General features: G+C 45.1%; 1 protein-coding gene across 1 annotated transcript in view; it reads left to right on the top strand.

The window, feature by feature from the left end:
- Positions 1-15,889, top strand: part of LOC135276758 (zinc finger protein 675-like) — a 166,818-nt gene that overhangs the window by 47,671 nt on the left and 103,258 nt on the right. The gene's annotated exons all lie outside the window — the stretch shown is intronic.

Genomic DNA, 15,889 nt, shown 5'->3' with positions numbered 1-15,889 from the left:
TATTTGAAACTTTGTCCCCTTCAATCAAAAACTATAATTTCTTCCCACCACATCAAGCCTTTGGTAACCATTATTTCACCTTCTGCTCTTTTGGATTAAACTTTATTAGATTCTATGTATAAATGAGATCATCCAGTATTTATCCTTCTGCGTGAGGCTTATTCCACCTAGCATAATGTCTTCTAAATTTATATTGTTTCAAATGATGGGATTTACCCCTTTCTAAGGCTGAATAGTACTCCATTGTGTACTTATACTACATTAAAAAATAATTTAAATATACATTTATTGGTAAAAAGACTTACGGGTTATAAAAATGCTACTGTGTTACTTGGCCAGGTGACTCACGCCTGTAATCCTAACACTTTCGGAGGCTGAGGCAAGTGGATCACCTGAGGCAGGAGGTCGAGATTAGCCTGGCCAACATGATGAAACCCTGTCTCTACTAAAAACCCAAAACTCGGCCTGATGTGGTGGCACACGCCTGTAATCTCAGCTACTCAGGAGGGCGAGGCAGGAAAATCGCTTCATCCCGGGAGGCGTAGGATGCAGTGAATGGAGATGGGGTATTGCACTCCAGCCTGGGTAACAAGAGTGAAACTGTCTCAAAAAAAAAAATTGAAAAAGAAAAAATATATATATTTGTGTTAAATCATGTATCAATGTAATTCAGCATGTACATATCTTATTAATAGCTAATTTGTACTCAGCCCTAACAATGCTACATCTGTGTTAATGAATTTAATTCTCACAGTAACTTAATAACAAAGGTATTATAATCATCCTCATTTTTAAGTCAAAGAAACAGAACCATGAGAAAAATGACTTGCTTACGATAACAGAGCCAATATTAAAACAGGCAACATTGTCTCCAGAGATAACTCTTTGGTAGAACAATAAAAATCCTTCAAACAGAAAAGAAATAATTTTTTTTTTTTAAGTCGAAGTCTTGCTCTGCCCTCCAGACTGGAGTCAGTGGCACAATCTTGGCTCAGTGCAAACTCCACCTCCCAGGTTCAAGCGATTCTCCTGCCTAGGCCTCCGGAGTAGCTGGGACCACAGGCATCTGCCAGCACGCCAAGCTAATTTTTTTTTTTTTTTTTGTATTTTTAGTAGAGACAATGTTTTACCATATTGACCAGGCTGTTCTAGAACTCCTGACATCATGATCTGCCCGCCTTGGCCTCTCAAGTGCTGGGATTACAGGTATGAGCCACCACACCCCGCCAAAATAGGGTTTCACCATATTAGCCAGGCTGGTCTCAACTCTTCCATCTGCCTCAGCCTCCCACAGTGCTGGGATTATGGGCCTGAGCCACTGCACCAGGCCACATTTTATATTTTAAACGTTGTAGACCATGCAATTTAATTTTCTTGTCTGTCTTTTTTGTTTGTTTGTTTTTTAAGAGATGGGGTTTCACTATTTTGGCCAGGCTATTCTTGAACTCCTGACCTCATGATCCACCCACCTCTGCCTCCCAGAGTGCTGGGATTACAAGTGGTGAGTGACCGCGCCCGGCCCTAACCATGCAATGTAATTTTCAAACATTTTGACAAACTTTTTAATGTAAAACTTTCTGCATAATCAGCAGTCACTATATTTTCATTCTTCAAAGCCATTTTAACTGCCTGAAAAGCAAAAGGGACAGTTCAAGGGAGTGTGCTGGGCTGGTCCTCTCCAGTGACAATCTATTGAAATTCACACAGGTAATCTTCTGGTGAAAGAGAGTGTACTTCAACAGCATCATCACAGCAATGTGAAAAAGATATAGTAAAAGATGAAACACTGCCTCCCAGGAAGAAAAAGTTAATGTTTCTTTTTTTTTTTTTTTTTCAGATTTTGTTTTATTTATTTTTTATTGTACTTCAGGTTCTGGGGTACATGTGCAGATCATGCAGGATTGTTGCATAGGTACACACATGGCAAGGTGGTTTGCTGCCTTCCTCCCCCTACCCCTGCCAGTCACCTGTATCTGCTGTTTCTCCCCACAGTTATCCCTCCTCACCACCCCCCGCTGTCCCTCCCCTAGTCCCAACTGACTGCAGTGTGTGATGGTCCCCTCCCTGTGTCCACCACGTGTTCTAACTGTTCAACACCTGCCTTAATTTTTCTTATTCTGTGTATGTGAGTATGTGATATTTGTAAGGTTGAGAATAAAGACTAAAGTTAGAGAGAGAACGCTTTACATTAATCATACAGCTCCTATGTAACCTTCTTGTCAAACACACCCTGAATGGTTTTGTAAAGTATTATGTTGCTGTATCCATCACTTATTAGACTCCAATGATCACTTTCTACTTTATCCATTTAAATATGCCCTAACATCATCCAAAGTTCTGTTCTTGATGCATAAGTGCTCAAACATTAAACTATTAAAATATTATTGATAAAAAGATGAGGCTTTATTTTACTACAGAGCATTTGTGCCACTAAGCTTAAGTCCCTTGAACCTTTAAAATCATACTTCAGTTTTTTTCTCTTTTTTTTTTTTTTTTTGAGATGGAGTTTCGATTTTGTTGCCCAGGCTGGAGTGCAGTACAGATCTTGGCTTACCACAATCTCTGTCTCCCGGATTTAGGCGATTCTCCTGGCTCAGCCTCCTGAGTAGCTGAGATTACAGGCATGCACCACCAGGCCCGGCTAATTTTGGATTTTTAGTAGAGGCGGGGTTTCCTTTATATTTGTCAGGCTGGTCTCGAACTCCAGACCTCAGGGGATCTGCCTGCTTTGGCCTCCCAAAGTGCTGCGATTACAGGCGTGAGCCACCTCGACTGGCCCACTTTAGTTTTTTCTTAGTATTCAAATCCAGTTATGTCAAAAGTACATGTAACAATAATTTGAATGTAAATTATTTTGGAATTCAATCCAAATCATTAAATAAAATTTTAAATTTGATAAATGCATTTGACTATGTCAGAAATTGTTGTAAAAAATTGAATAGAATGTGTGATAAAGCTGAAACTTGTAAGATACACATGCTTTTATGACAAATTCATTTTGTGAAAATTTAAATTTTCAAGTTAGCAGTGTTATATAGACTTCAATATATCAGTTGGCTGTTTGAAATGTGAATATTGACACATCAGATAGTAAAATGTTTATAATAAAAAATATGAAACAAAGCCTGATAGTGTTGATGGCTGTTGTGAGACCTCAGTTATTGTCTTCTAAGTTAAAAAAAAAAAAAAAAAAAAAAAAACTTAAACATTAGACACAAAGGAAATGCAGCATAGGGTAATTTATTGCAAAAGAGAAAGACTTTTAAAAGTTAGGTGCAGGCCAGGCGCAGTGGCTCACGCCTGAAATCCCAGCTCCTTGGGAGGCCAAGGTGGGCAGATTGCCTGAGGTCAGGAGTTGGAGACCAGCCTGGCTAACATGGTGAAAGCCTGTCTCTACTAAAAATAAATAAAAAAGAATTAGCCAGGCTTGGTGGCGCATGCCTGCAGTCCCAGCTACTCAGGAGGCTGAGGCAGGAGAATTGCTTGAATCGGGAGGTGGAGGTTGTAGTAAGTGGAGATCACACCATGGCACTCCAGCCTGGAGTGCAAGACTCTGAACTGAAAAAAAAAAAAAAAAAAAAAGCTAAGTGCAGAATAGCCAGTACACCCTGAGAGAAAAGGGATTCAAGGGAGGCTGCTTGTAAGAACCAGACGGGAAAGAAAGGAAGTAGGGAGACTCTACAATTATTTTTAAGGAGGTGGGGAGAGGTGTTACTAGTAAGCATGTTCTGGGTGTTCCTCTTGGTGCACACAGTGGCTGTCTGTGCTTCATATGTCACGTCTCACTGAAATTCTAAATCTCTACCCACAGGTGTGTTTTATTTACTATGATAATGAGTAAGAGGTCAGTTTGAGGACAGGTAAAATTAAACATGCATGCTCTCTACGGGAAAATTATTCTATTAGAGGTAGTTTTGCTTGAATGAGCTGAATACAATGGAAACGCTGGGGCTTATTGTGTTGACAATATGCCATCATGCAGGCACCATGGCTGCTATATCCCAAGGACATGGTCGCTGTCTTGACTACCTATCCTGCCTCAATAGTGCTTGTCGTGATTTATTCCCAACCACCAACACTGAGACTAAGACTGAACAGTTATGTCCACATTGTCAACGGTGGCAGAATTAAAATGTTAAAATCAAACATATATGAGTTTGATTCGGGTCATTAGCTGTGTGCCCAGTAGAAATTATTTTACACCGCTGGAGCTTCAATTGTCATCATTAATAAAAAATACTATTTCCCCCAGCACTGTTTTAAATCATACATGGTAGCTATAATGACTTTTTACTGAAAGTCTTGTCTAAATATAGTAAATATTTAAGAATAACAATAAAATGTATATGTATTTATTATATTTGAGTGGGTATACGTTATCATATTGAAGGTATTATTTATCCTTTCTAAAAAATGCCAAAATAAAAATGATAATATTTTTCCTGCAATAACAGACTAAAGGCTTCTACATTGTGACTTTGCTAATTTTTGCATTTGGCTGTGACTGCTATTGTTGAATTTAGGTTGAGTTTTAAACTCACTGTTGTTTAGCTTGTGTGGGTTTTGGTTCGTGTGGGAAACCAAATATATTAGACATGGATTGTTTGTGGTAACTTGGTTTCATTTCTGCTGTTTTTCTGTTCTTAAATCTGGGGCTTTATAAATGACTGGGATTCAAGTAAGGTTGATTTGGAATCAAGCAGCAGAAAAATTCCAGAAAAACTGAGAGAAATAGCTACCAGATAGTGCCTTTTAGTGAAATTTATACATGAAACAGAGTTCAATTAAATCATAAAATTGTCTGACCTGCCCGGACCCTCATAACTTGGACCCCAAGGCGCGACCGAATTAGACCAGATGAAAGAGGAGTTCATGCTTTATTGGAGAATCTCCGGGCGGACTGGACTCATAACGGGGGAAGAGTCAGCAGTCTTGCACCGGCTTTCTTTGTTCAGCGGTTTTTATAGGGGTAGAAGGATTGGGGGAGTGGGAGAGCTGATTTGGCAGGTGGCAATAGGTCAGATTGGCTGTCGGCGTGGGGGATGTCTGCCGGGCGGGGAGCTAGTCGAGCCGGAAGTTACTGGAGAGCTGATGGGGCGGATGGTGATTGGTTCAGTCGGTTGCCCGGCCGGAAGGCTGCTGGAATCGGGCCGAGCCACGGCGGTAGACAGAGTGAGATAAGGGACCCTCCTTGCGAGGGAGGAGGGGCTTTCCTCATCCGGAAGTTAGGCGCTTTCCTTGTGGCTGGGTGGGAGGGGGTGCCCAAAGGTCCTCCACCAGACATTCCCAACTCCTTAAAGAGGAAAAAGGGGCGGCGGCTTCCTTTCTGGCTACTTCTTGCTGATTTTGGGCGACGAAAGGGAAAAAGGATAAGGAGTTAGGTTGGCTGTTGGAGGCTAGGGGTCTGGAATGAGTGGCTGCAGTAGCATTTGATTAACTGTGGCCCGAGTAAGTTCCTGGAAACGCCGTTGTAGAAACTGTAGAAAACAAGGAGCAATGAGTAAAATTAGGCAGACAACTATTAGGGGCCTGAGTAACGGGGATAAAAGGGTGTACATTGAGGAAGACCACCATGCTGTGGCTTTAGTTGAAAACTTCTGATTTTGTAGGTTAGTTTTAATTTTTTGGAGGTTTTTGATTTGGGTTTTTACCAGGCCGGATTTATTAATGTAGTAGCAGCATTTTTTTGTAAGAAGATACAAGTACTTTTTCGTTTAGCAGTGAGCAGGTTTAGAGCTTTTCGGTTCTGCAAAGCAACTTGGGCTACAGAGGTGATTTGTCGTTGGAGGGATGCCAGGGACTCAGCAGAGTTATTAATAGCGGCTTGGAATTGCAAGGTTAGGCGAGCTAAGGCTTGGTGAGAGTGGCTTCGTGCTCTGCCCCTTAACCCAGCTGCCAGTGCTGAACTAGCAAGGGAGAGGCCTATGGCGAGGGGCAGAAAGGCAGCCCGGCGGGTGCGATGATGTGGCATTTGTTGTATTTGAAATTTGGCCGGGGAGTAGATAGTTAGTCGGGGAACTAAGGTTACTGGGAGGCATAAGAGAGTTGGTGGCAGGCTATTATGGAGAATTTTTGTTAGGGTTTTGTTACACTAGAAAAAGGTTTCTTGTGGGGCTGTTAAATTAGTAGTTACCGGTATGGTCCGGTTACAGTTAGAGTAGTTTTGGCCTACAGAGTAGTAGCATATTGGCAGCTGTGTGAAATCAGGTGGAGTATAGAGACTTACTTCCTTGATGGGAGGGAAGGGAAAAGTGGAGGCAGATGTCTTGAGAGGGAAGGGATAGGGAACAGCAACAAAAGGGGTTTGTCCCAGTGAGGCGCACATGAGGCACGAGGTTAGGTTGGTTAGCCTGGAAAGGTTGGCTAGTGTAATGCCTTCCTTAAGGAAGGTGAGCCAGGAAAACGGAGATGACTGTGGCTGTAGGTGGGTAGTTAAGGTTTGTTCCTGTTGTTTTATGGCAGTATGGACTTCATGTACTGCGCGCTCATATGCGCGCCATATGTACAGATGGGAAGACGGATAGGAGGTAGTGTCAGTTTTATATACTGACGCCTTTTGGGGAGATGTCTAGCGACTATCCCAAGGGTTAGTTCTCCACCCAAGGGAGAACTGGGTGGAACTAATTATGGTATTTCCTTCTCTATTTATATTTGGAACAATTTTTAGGTGAGAGGGGTGATCTTGCACTTTTGTGGCTGGGTAGGTGGAACACGTGCCTCAAGTGTACTCCATGCAGGAACGCCAGGAGGTAGTTTTATATTTTCCTGTTTGATCGTGCCCAAAACAGAGTAGAGGGTATGGGTAATGGATGTTGTTAAACCTGGTAAAGTTTAGATAGATGGTGGTGCTGCACCCTGTTAAGGGGCAGTCCGAGGTTGCAAGGAGGTGATTATGGCTGTAGGGGGGAGTGTCACAGATGAAGGTGGTCTTGGTATAGTTTTCAGTTAGGTAGAACCTCCATACGTAAGGGGTGTGGCTGCTAGACCTTGGTAAGTTTGATAGATAGAGGGCCAGTAGGAACAGCTTTCTATAGTGAGGGAGATCCATGGGGGGCCTTTTTTACCTGGGACAGGTGGATCTAAGATTGGACTTTAGCAATTTTTATGGCTGATGGGGTGGTAAGGATGAAGGATGACGGTGTATGGTCTTTCCCATTTGGGGGTTAGGGGTTTTGGGGAGAGGGATTTGATAAAGACTGAGTTACCTGGAGATACCTTTTGGGTAGTTTTGGATGACTGGATGGGTTGGGGAAGAGAAGTGTTGGCGTGTTTCCTGAGGAGGTTTTGAAGGAGGGTGAAATAAGGGAGATAACTGTCTAGGGGTGTGACGTTGGGTGATGGGGGAGTTGAAAGTAGGAAGGGGTGACCGTACAGCAGCTCAAATGGGCTTAGCTGTGATGGGCTTCGGGGGCTTGCTTGTAGCCTGGTGAGGGCTATAGGGAGTAAAGTGACTCAGGACTGGTGGAGCTCAAACATAAGTTTGGTTAAATGTTCCTTGATGAGGCTATTGGCCTGCTCTACCTTACCAGAGGATTGAGGATGGTAAGCAGTGTGTAGCTTCCATTGGATTCCTAGAGAGGTAGAAACAGCATTAATAACTTTAGAGATGAATGCTGGGCCGTTGTCGGATTGCATGGTAGCCAGGAGTCCGAAGCGTGGTATGATGTCCTGGATAAGGTGAGTGGCCACTGTTTCTGCAGATTTAGAGGCTGCGGGGTAGCTTTGATTTAGCCTGAAAAAGTGTCAACAATGGTTAGCAGATATCGGTATTGCTTGTGCTTTGGCATGTGGGTAAAATTAATTTGCTAGTTTTGGCCAGGTAGGAACCCACGTAGTTGATGAAGCTGATGCCGAGGATGACAGGAACCCTGGGAGTTGGTTTTTGCACAAACAGTGCAAGAGGATTGGGCTTCCTGTATTGTATTAAGGAGGTGGTGGGGGTGAAAGAGCGGGCTGAGGAACTGGTATTAAGCTTTAGGTTTGATGTGGAGTGAGTTGTGTATGTCTTGGATTATTTGGTACTTTTGTTTTTCAGGGAGAATAAGGAGGTTATGTTTGAAGGCCCATTTGTCTTGGAATTGAACCTCGAGTAAGGACTGAAGGTTGGCTAGTTCAGTGGAAGAGTATTGAGGGTTGTAGGTTTTGGAGAGGAAGCAGAGGGTGGCTGGAGGGGCCTTTTCCCTTGCTGTGGCTCTGGCAACTGAGTCAGCAAAGGCATTGCCTTTAGCTACAGGGGTAAGTGTGGATTGGTGTCCCTTGCAGTGGATGATGGCTACCTTGCTGGGGAGCTGGATTGCCTGAATAAGCTGAGAAATGAGCTTTCTATTGAGAACAGGGGTACTTTTAGTGGTGAGAAAACCTCGTTATTTTTATATTATGCAATGTGTGTGTGTAATCAGGAAGGCATATTTGGAGTCTATGTAAATGTTTACTGCTTTTTTGATTGCCTAGACTAGCGCCCAAGTGAGAGCGACTAATTCAGCTTGCTGCGAGGTAGTTCCTGGCGGTAAGGGCTGAGTTTTAATGATGTCACTGTCTGTGACGATGGCATGGGCAGCCTTTTGGGGTCCAGGGGTGTTAAGGGCTGAACTGCCATCGACATAGAGAGTAACTGAGGCAGTTGGTATTGGCTGGTCAGATAGATCTGGGTGCGGGGACTGGCTGAATTTAAGAATTTCTGGGCCGGGCGCGGTGGCTCAAGCCTGTAATCCCAGCACTTTGGGAGGCCGAGGTGGGTGGATCACGAGGTCAGGAGATCGAGACTATCCTGGTCAACATGGTGAAACCCCGTCTCTACTAATACAAAAAATTAGCTGGGCATGGTGGCACGTGCCTGTAATCCCAGTACTCAGGAGGCTGAGGCAGGAGAATTGCCTGAACCCAGGAGGCGGAGGTTGCGGTGAGCCGAGATCGCACTATTGCACTCCAGCCTGGGTAACAAGAGCGAAACTCTGTCTCAAAAAAAAAAAGAATTTCTGAGCACGAGTGTTGTGCTGGAGGTTTTGAGGGGAGAGGGACAAGAGTGGCAGGGTTTAGTGGAGAGCAATGTGAAAGAGTGATAGCAGGGCTTGGGACTACTGAGTGTACAGGTATGATGGCTGCATTGATAAGGCGGAGATTTTGGACTAGTTTATACTGGCCAGAGGGTTTTCATACTGGCAAAATGGGAGTATTACACGGAGAGTTAACTGGGATTAGCAGACCTTATTTCTTTAACTTTTCTATGATAGGGCGGAGGCCTAGTTGGTGAGTTTTGGAGATTGGAAATTGGGGACAGGCGGGAAAGGAGGTAGGATTTTTTTAGGTGGATGCTTACTGGCTGGTGATGGGAAGCTACAGTTGGAGTACTGGTGTCCCAGACTTGGGGACAGATGTCAGGGAGAAGTTGGGTAGGTTGGCAGGAGGTTGGTGGGTTTGCAGCAAGGGAAAGGAGGAAGGCATTGGCGTGAGGAAAGATGATAGTAGCTTGCAGTTTGGCTAAGATATTTCGTCCCAGGAGAGGCACTGGACATGAGGGAATGACTAAAAAGGAGTGTGTGAATATGGAGGAGTTAAAAGAACACGTAAGTGGGGGGGGGTTGGCTGGGAGTGGAGGGAGTTCCGTTAATTCCCATGACAGAGACCTGGGAAGGGAAAGGTTTTCTAGAATAAATGGGAAGTACAGAGTAGGCAGCCCCCTGTGTTAAGCAAGAAGGAGACACTTTTACCCGCTACCTTGAGCACGACCCTGGGCTTAGCAAGGGTAACTGGGGTTGGAGAGCCAGGGCCCCGCTAGTTTTCCACTAGCCCTAACAGTTCTGGGAATGGAGAGTTTTGGATGCCTGGCTCCTGGACAGCACGAACAGGTTCCAGGCCTCCAGTGACCGTCCCCTGTTGTCCAGTATGCCGATCCGGAGAGACCGGGACCCTGGATGAACTGGGGCAGTCAGACTTCCAGTGTCCCATAAGCTGGCAGATGGGACAGGGCTTGGTGGGTGGACGAGGCTGGGGACAGGCCTTAGACCAGTGTCCTTTTTTTTTTTTTACATTTAAAACACGCACCAGGAGGAGTGGTGCGGGAATTGCTTCTAGGTTTTTGGTTCCCTGCCGGCCTTAGGGCTGCCACTAGAGCTTGGGTCTGTAAAGTTAACTTCTGCTTTATTTGGGCTTGGCGGGCTACTTCAGCCATGTCTTCCCTAGTATTAAAAACTTTAAAGGCCATTTTTACCAGGTCTTGTATGGGGGTTTCCGGACCTTCCTTTACTTTTTTAGTTTTTTCCGGATGTCAGGGGCCGATTGAGAGATAAAATGGGAGGCTAGGACAGTGGCCCCATTCTGGGAGGCAGGGTCTAGTCGGGTGTAACGGACTAACGCCTCCTGCAAGCGGGTGAGGAAAAGGGCAGGGTTTTTATTGGGGAGTTGAGTGACTTCCCTTAATTTGTTATAATTTACAACTTTGTTAGACACAACATTTATGCTTCTGAGGAGGTACCGGATTACGCGGTCTTTCTGGGGTATATTAGACCTATGACTAGCCTGATAGTTTTACTGAGGGTTTTTATTTGGGACTACTTCAGGGCTTAAAGGGACCTGGTTATTTATAGCGTGGTCCTTATCTGCTTGGTGTCTGGCTGCAGCAAGGATACGCTCATGCTTCTCCACTGTGAGTGTGGAGGTACAGATAACGCGGATATCATGCCAAGTGAGGCTGTATGCCTGAGTGAGATATTGGAATTCCTTGATATAATTGGAGGGGTCTGCTGAGAACGAGCCAAGTCGCCGCTCAATCTGTGACAGATCTTGGAGTGAGAAAGGGATATGGACCCGAACTAAGCCCTCTGTGCCTGCTACTTCTCGAAGAGGGGCTAGGATTGTGGGTTGGTGAGAGCGGGTATGGGCGGCTACGGGGGAGGCAAGAGGAGGCGGGGCCTCCAAAGCAGACGGCGCGGAGAGGGTGGGGCATGGACTGCCGTCGGAGAGGTCAGGGGAGGCGTAGCTTCCGGAGTGGAAGGCGCGGAGAGGGTGGGGGTATGGGCTGCTGCCGGAGAGGTCAAGGGAGGTGTGGCCTCCGGAGCGGAAGGCGCGGAGGGGATGGGGGAGGAGCGAGTGACTGAAGGTGGCTCCTCTCTCTCCTCTCTCTCTCTTCTCTCTCTCTTCTTTTTCCTCTCTCTTTCTCTCTTTTCTTTCCCTTCTCTTTCCTTTCCTCTCTCTCTTTTTCCTCTCTTTCCTTTCTTTCTCTTTCTTCTTTTTCTCTCCTCTCTCTCCTTTCTCCTTTCTCTCCCTTCTCTTTCCTTTCTTTCCTCTCTCTCTTTTCTTTCCCTTCTCTTTCCTTTCTCTCCTCTCTCTCTTTTCTTTTGTCTTTTTCCATTTATTTGTGTATTGGCAGATTTCCTGACGAGGGATAAGGAGGGGGAGAGGCAGTGGAGGAGGGTTTATGAGGGGTGCGAGCTAGAAGAATTTGATGGGTGGAGCAGGAGGAGCAAAGATTAGGACGGGTACGGAGATCCCAGAAAGCCTGAACATAGGGAATTTTATTGTCTTTGCCAGTGCGGTGGCAGAAATTATTGAGATCTTGAAGTATGTTGAAATTGAAAGTGCCAGTCAGGGGCCAATGTAACTGGTTATTAAGTTTGTATTGGGGCCAAGCAACCTGGGACAAGAATATGAGCTTTTTCTTGCGCAGGGTTTGCAAATATCCTAGTTTAGAAAAATTTAGAAGCAAATACCCTAAAGGGGTGTTTGGGTTTACTTTAGACTCCGTGTTCCCCATGACTGGATGACGAACCTACCGGTGCCGGATAGGGAGAAAGCAAGGAGAAGGCATCCCTTCTCGTTGCAGACCCTACGGACCGGTGAAGTTAACAGTCAGAAAGGCGTCCCCGTCTGTCTGCCAGCTTCTCAGGGTGGCTCCAGGAGCCAGGCGGAGGACTACCTCGGCTCGGCCGAGTCTAGGGCGAGGAGTCCGGAAGGTTTGGCACCGGGAGGCTAATCACCACGGCCACTAAAGAGGAGGAGGGATAATAAGGTAGGTAAAAGCCTTACCTTATCCGGAGTTCTGCGGCGGTGAGGCAGGCAGACCGAGGTTGGGGGTGGGGGGCCGCAGCCAGGCCACGAGGGCCAGGCAACGGACCGGCCAACCCCTCCCGGGTTTCGGCACCACTTGTCTGACCTGCCCGGACCCTCATAACTTGGACCCCAAGGCGTGACCGAATTAGACCAGATGAAAGAGGAGTTCAGGCTTTATTGGAGAGTCTCCGGGCGGACTGGACTCGTAACGGGGGAAGAGTCAGCAGTCTTGCGCCGGCTTTCTTTGTTCAGCGGTTTTTATAGGGGTAGAAGGATTGGGGGAGTGGGAGAGCTGATTTGGCAGGTGGCAATAGGTCAGATTGGCTGTTGGCATGGGGGATGTCTGCCGGGCGGGGAGCTTGTCGGGCTGGAAGTTACTGGAGAGCTGATGGGGCGGATGGTGATTGGTTCAGTCGGTTGCCCGGCCGGAAGGCTGCTGGAATCGGGCCGAGCCACGGCGGTAGACAGAGTGAGATAAGGGACCCTCCTTGCGAGGGAGGAGGGGCTTTCCTCATCCGGAAGTTAGGCGCTTTCCATGTGGCGGGGGGGGGGGTGCCCAAAGGTCCTCCACCAGACAAAAATTATTGTAAGTTTGTTAAATATTGAAATTAACTGCCTACAACATATTAGGCACTTGACTTAGTCTCTCTATGGCATCTTTTGCTTGGGGAAACTGTCAGTACAGATAAGAATATTGCTACTGTAATAAGATTTGGAACAAATTTTTATGTTCTTCTAAACATTCCCCTTAATAATTCCTAGATACATGTCATTTTTGCTCAGTTATTTTGGCACATCTGCTACAATTCCAGAGACTATTTATTTCTACCCAGTGAGCTTTATAGCTGAGATCATCACATTGGGGTCCCCAAGGCAATCCCTGAGGCTTAGATCTGACCGTCCTATCTCACCCTTTTTATTGGCAGGAGAATTGCTGGAAGCTGGGAGGCAGAGGTTGCAGTGAGCCATGATCATGCCACTGCATTCCAGCCTAGGTGACAAGCGAGACTCTGTCTCAATTAAAAAAAGGAAGAGCAGGCTCAGAGTACCTGTGTAACCTTGGGCAAGTTTCTTAATGTCTCTGACTCATCTGTCACTTGGGAATAATATGGCCTATGACTGGATGCGGTGGCTCACATCTGTAATCCAGTACTTTGGATTGCATGAGGTTAGGAACAAAACTCCATCAAAAAAAAAAAAAAAAAAAAAAGCGCTATGTAGTCGATGAAACAAGTGTTTTTCTGTTACAGTAAAAACAAAGAAAAAAGAATAGAGAAAAAAATGTCTTGTTCTTTGAACATATTAATAAAGTAAATAGGCTGGGCACGGTGGCTCACACCTGTAATCCCAGCACTTTGGGAGGACAAGGTGGGCAGATCACTTGAGGTCAGTTCAAGACAAGCCTGGCCAACATGGTGAAACCCAGTCTCTCCTGGCCTGGTGGCGCGTGCCTGTAGCCCCAGCTACTCGGGAGGCTGAGGCTGGAGAATCCCTTTATTTCAGGAGTTCTGGGCTGTAGTGCGCTATACCGATTGGGTGTCCGCACTAAGTTTGGCATCAATATGGTGACCTCCCGGGAGTGGGGGACCACCAACTTGCCTAAAGAGGGGTGAAACGGCCCAGGTCAGAAACAGAGTAGGTTACAACTCCCATACTGATCAGTAGTGGGATTGTGCCTGTGAATAACCACTGAACTCCAGCCTGGGCAACACAGTGAGACCCTGCCTCTTAAAAAAAAAAAAAACAAAAAAGTCTCTACTAAAATTACAAAAATTAGCTGGGTGTGGTGGTGGGTGCTTGTAGTCCCAGCTACTCAGGAGACTGAGGCAGGAGAATCACATGAACCTGGGAAGTCGAGGTTGCAGTGAAAGAGGATCACCCTACTGCACCACACATATAATTAAGATGTCTGTATCTTCAGCTTGTGTAGGCATAGACTACCAGCATGATATGAGGGATCATTTATTCCCTAATTGTCTTTATTTTTCAAACGTTACAGTGTAAACTCAGTGAAGGCAAAAACCTTTATTTTTCTTGTCTTTTTTTATAAAGAGTGTCACCCTGTCACCCAGGCTGGAGTGCAGTGGTACAATCTCGGCTTATTGCAACCTCTGCATGCCGGGTTCAGGCGATTCTGGGGCCTCAGCCTCCTCAGTAGCTGGGATTTTAGAGTCATGTGCCACCAAATGTGCGGCTAATTCTTGTATTTGTTGTACTGATGGGGTTTCACCATGTTTGCCAGGCTGGTGTCTCAAACTCCTGACTTCAAGTGATTCACCCACCTCAACTTCCCAAAGTGCTGGGATTACAGGCATGACCCACCACGCCTGGCCAACACCTTTAATTTTATTTACTACTACTATATTTGCAATTATTTTTTCCTTTTTTTCTTTTTCCTTTTTTTGAGACAGAGTTTCGCTCCTGTTACCCAGGCTGGAGTGTAATGGCGCGATCTCGGCTTTAAAACATCGTCATGACATATGAAGCCTTCTTAGCAGTTACCTGAACAAATTGGCTCAATCAACCAAAAAATTTACTTCTGTCAATTGCTTCAATGCGGGAGGTGGAGGTTGCAGTGAGCTAAGGTTGTGGCATTGCACTCCAGCCTGGCACCTGGTGACAGAGTAAGACTGTCTCATAAAAAATAAAATAAAGCCGGGCGCGGTGGCTCAAGCCTGTAATCCCAGCACTTTGGGAGGCCGAGGCGGGTGGATCACGAGGTCAAGAGATCGAGACCATCTTGGTCAACATGGTGAAACCCCGTCTCTACTAATACAAAAAATTAGCTGGGCACGGTGGCGCGTGCCTGTAATCCCAGCTACTCAGGAGGCTGAGGCAGGAGAATTGCCTGAACCCAGGAGGCGGAGGTTGCAGTGAGCCGAGATCGCGCCATTGCGCTCCAGTCTGGGTATCAAGAGCGAAACTCCGTCTCAAAAAAAATAAATAAATAAATAAATAAAAAAATAAAAATAAAAATAAAATATATATATATATAAAGTGAAAGGAACAACTAAAGAAAAGTTGGCTTACATATAGGGTTCTTCAATTAAAAGAACAAAGTGTAATGTTCTGATTCAATAAAATACACTAATCATAGAATTACATCTAAAAATTATTGTGTGCACTAAATTTTATAATTTATACAATCTTTGACCACTTCATATAATGAAAATCTCATAAAGTGTAAAAGAAAAAAATTATAATAAACAAAAAATGTAGGTTTAGCATGAGAATCAGCTAAGTAAAAACAAAATTCACGTGAAGAGATTTTGAACCATAAGCCATAATATTTTACAGTAATTAATCTAGTAGAAAGGAAAGAGTATAGGCCAGGCTTGATGGCTCACGCCTGTAATCCCAGCACTTTGGGAGGCCAAGTCAGGTGGATCACTTGAGGTCAGAGTTCGAAAGCAGTCTGTCCAACATGGCGAAACCCCGTCTTTACTTAAGATACAAAATTAGCTGGGCATGCTGGTGCATGCCTGTAATCCCAGCTACTGGGGAGGCTGAGGCAGAATTGCTTGAACCTGGGAGGCGGAGGTTATAGTGAGCCAAGATCATGTCACTGCACTCCAGCCTGGGCAACAAGAGCAAAACTCCATTTCCAAAAAAAAAAAAAACAAAAACAGGAAAGACTATACATTTGCTTTCAGCATTTTTTACGTTTATAGTTTTCTAGTAAATTACTCACCTTACTAAAATGATGTTTTGTTCCAACACTGCTCTTTTCTTCTGAAAATAGGTACAAATTTATACTCATACAAACATGCTTACTAACTCCAAAATTTTCTTATACCTAAGGTTTAACTTAAAAGCAATACATATGTATATTTAACATTATGTA

The sequence above is a fragment of the Aotus nancymaae genome, unplaced genomic scaffold (assembly GCF_030222135.1).
Source record: "Aotus nancymaae isolate 86718 unplaced genomic scaffold, 86718_ANA_hifiasm-v0.15.2.pri h1tg000028l, whole genome shotgun sequence".
NCBI lineage: Eukaryota > Metazoa > Chordata > Mammalia > Primates > Aotidae > Aotus > Aotus nancymaae.
Note: the sequence above shows the minus strand (reverse complement) of the source record. Positions and strands in the feature narration are given on the sequence as shown.